Below are 3,726 nucleotides of genomic sequence, written 5' to 3'. Positions count from 1 at the left end.
TATTTTTTAATTTATTTTTTTACATCCATTTACAAAATAGCATAAGAACAATGCAAGCAGTACTGAGTTACAGACAAAGTGGTAGGAAATTAACAGTGGTTGTTGTATTACATGTGGATATCTTCAAGGTAGTTTCTTAAGAAAACAAATAGAGATATGCAAGATTGATCAAAGAAGTAATCATTAACTGTTCCTTTCAGTAAAGCGATAGAAGTCAGTAGTACAACTGTGTTAGCTCTCCTGTGGATGTATATACACACATACGTAACTTCCCCTTTTCTCTGTTCCGTCACCCCAGTTCTTTACATTTGAGCATTTCCCTTTCCTTTCGCACTGTCTTTCCTACCTCCTAATTTTTATTCACTCTTTCAGGTTCTTACACTAGTGAAACAATACGTTACACATGGAGGTCTGGTTTATTCCACTTGTGAGTATGGTCTGTAGTTGTGACCATTTACCTGTAAAAGCCTCAAGTTTATTTTTCTTTATAGCTGAGTAGGTCTTTTTTTTTTTTGGTTTTTCTCTGGTACCGGGAACCGAACTCACGACCTTGCGCTTGCCAGGCAGGCGCTTTTTGCCACTGAGCTAAATCCCCAGCCTGGTAGTAGGTCTTTTAGAAGCTTCCTAGGTCTTTCTGGTATGCAGCTGGAGCGGGGCATGTTTGTGCACAACTGTAATCCCAGCACTCAGGACGCAGAGGCAGGAGGATCACCGGGAGTTTGAGGCCAACCTGGGCTACATATCGAGATCCTGTCCCAGAAAAAACCTCAAAAGTAAATAAATAGTACACAGCTGGTTGAGAATCTGCCCGACTCTCACAATGGAGGCACGCCTGGAGGATGGCGTTTCAGGCTCCCACCAGGAAAGCAGAGCTGAGTGTGCGTGTGGCTCTGGTGAGTCCATTAATTGCGGGTGACCTGAGCGCAGAAGCCCCGGGATAGCAGGAGGCAAGCTGGGAACTAGGAAAGATGAGGGCCAGGCAGGGTAGGGTTTCTTGCTGCTCTCCAGCTGGAGGTGGGGCCTCCAGTTCTTTGGTAACGGGGCTCACTCTAGGGGCAGCCTACACCAGAACTGTGACTCCAGGAGGCCATCAGTGGTAAGACTCCCGACTCACCAAGGGAGAAGCAACTTGCCAGATAGAGTTGTTAAGCTGTCATAGGTTAAAAGATGCAGAGCTGGGCGTGGTAGCTCACACCTGTAATCCCAGCACTCGGGAGGCTGAGGCAGGAGGATCCTTGAGAGTTCGAGACCAGCCTGGGCTACAAAGTGAGCTCAAGGCCAGCCTGAACTGCAGAGCGAGACCCTGTCTCAAAAAGACCACAAAACAAAACAAAAAAAGATGCAGTTGATTTCAGAAGTGAAAAACCAGCGTTGGGATGCTTGGAATACAGCGGTCACCGTCATACCGCCCGTGTCTCTCTCTCGGGAGGTGCTTAGTTTGGAAGCTGTGCACAGGTCTTCCTCCAAGCACCTCAGAACTGACCTTCCTACGGCTGACCCCCTTCCCCTCACAGCCTCCTCCTGAATGTACCGCGTGGATGCGGAGTAATGGCCCCCAGAGACACCCCATCCTGAACCCCAGAACCCGGAACCTGTGAAAGTTACCTGACGGGGCAAAGGGGCCCTCGCAGGTGCCATGAGGTTCAGAGATGTGAAAGGGGGAGATCGCCCTGGGCTTCTGAGGTGGGCCTGGCCCGGGATGCTGGGAGAGGCAGGAACGGTTCTTTCCTGGAGGCCGCACAAAGAAATAGAGCCAGTGAGGCCATTTGGACTTTGACCTCAGGAACTGAAAGATAATAAATTTGCATGGTTTTAAGCCTCTTAAATGTGTGATTTTTGATACAGCTGCAGTAGGCGGTGAACACGCACCCACCCCGCCGAATGCCGCTGCCTCAGACCCACCATAGGCCAGGGCGGCCTTGGACTTGCAGTGATCCTACCTCAGCAGAGTGCTGGGTGTACAGGTGTGTGGCACCATACCTGGCTCTTTTTTTTTAAAATTTTGAGACAGGGTCTTGCTGAATTAAGCAGGCTGACCTTGGACTTAACTAGCTTCCTGCTTCAGCCTTGCAAGTGCCTGGGATGACAAATGTATGCCTCTGTGCCCAGCTGAGCGTATTTTTAATGCTCAATTCAAAGTCTGCCAACTGCAGCATCTAGGAGTGCTGAGACAAGTGTGATTAACCCTCCAAAGTTTGCGTTGGAGTCTGATGCCCCCCAATGGTGGTTGTCATTGCTTTTTGTTTTTAAAATCTGCGGCCCCCCAGGTGTGTAGCCAGTGATGTGTCTGCCTTTTTTTTTTTTTGAGACAGAGCCTAGCTATATATTTCAGGCTGGCTTTAAACTTACTATGTAGCCCAGGATGGCCTCGAATTAGTGGAGATCCTCCTGCCTCAGCCTCTTAAGTACTGGGATTACAGGAGTGTGTCACCACCCTACTCATGCCCATTAAAAAAAAAAAAAAATTCTTAAAAAAATATTACTTGAGCCGGGCGTGGTGGTGCACGCCTGTAATCCCAGCACTCTAGGAAGTTGAGGCAGGAGAATTCCAAGTTCCAGCCCAGCCTGGACGGTTTTGCAAGTGAGGCGGTGAGCTGGGCAGTGCCGGGTTTTCCTCGCTTATTTCTCATGTGCTAAGGTTCACCGCTGCCCAGCGTCTGAAAAGCACTGTTTCACACAGGTGAGTACATCTGGCTCCTTCTAGTCCATTCTGGCTGGAAGCCGCAGTGAGCCATTTGCTTTCAACGCGTTCCCCAGCCCGCCACGGGGTGCTCCCGGGTCAGGGGCGGTAGAGACACGATGTGGGTGCCGGGGGTTTCCCACAGAGGTCCCTGAAGTTCCCTCAGTGGTCAGCAGGGGGCACCATTTCCTATGTCCCTGAAGCCTCTTGCAGTGTGGGCCGATACAGAAGTGGTGAAGTTTAACATCGACCTGGAGATAACTGGACTTCGTCTCCTGGGGAGTGGGCTCCGATCTGACCGGTCCTGAAACTGCCTTGGTACTAACATGTACCACTCCTTAAGCATTAGTGATGTGCACTTAGATGCCAGGCTGAACTTATTTTATTGTGTTTTTTGAAACAGTGTCTTGCTGTGTAGCTCAGGCTAGTGTTGAACTCTCCGTGATCCTCCTGCCTCAGCCTCCCAAGTGCTGGGGTTACAGCCACGTGCTAGCGCCCCTAGCTAACCAGCCTGAATTTTGTATACGTGGGTCCTCACGATAATCCTGGGGGATGGTACTAGCGCTCCACAGGTGAACCGCGGGGTCTTCTGGGGTTTCCTGAGAGAGTGGCCGGCATGACACGGGTAGAGGACACGGAGAGGTTGCTTGGGCCCGCAGCTGTTTGCCAAGAGCAGCAATCAACAGAGCTGTTTCAGTAAGGTCACGCCGGGGGCGCTGTGCTTTGTACAGCTGGATGCCCACCGTGGGGTGTCCGCAACACACTGGGCTTTGCAAGCTCTTGCTTGGCAGGTTTGCGGCCTCTTTTCCTAAGGTGGGTCCGCGTTTCCGGCTCTCGCTTGGCAGCGCCCGCTGCTGCTGCTGCTGCTGCTGCTGCTGCTGCGGCTCCTCTCAGGCGCTTTGCCGCCCCGCAGTGGCTGAGGCTGCCTGCTCCTGCAGCCCGGTTCTCTCTTGCTGCTCTGCACCCTGCAGGGCCCGGCAGGGGTGTCTTTGTCCAGGAAGGTATCTATCTACCTATTTATTTTTAATAATAAATTTATTATTTAA

This window comes from Chinchilla lanigera, unplaced genomic scaffold (genome assembly GCF_000276665.1).
Source record: "Chinchilla lanigera isolate Chin_1 unplaced genomic scaffold, ChiLan1.0 scaffold00092, whole genome shotgun sequence".
Taxonomy (NCBI): Eukaryota; Metazoa; Chordata; class Mammalia; order Rodentia; family Chinchillidae; genus Chinchilla; species Chinchilla lanigera.
This window is presented reverse-complemented; position numbering follows the sequence as displayed.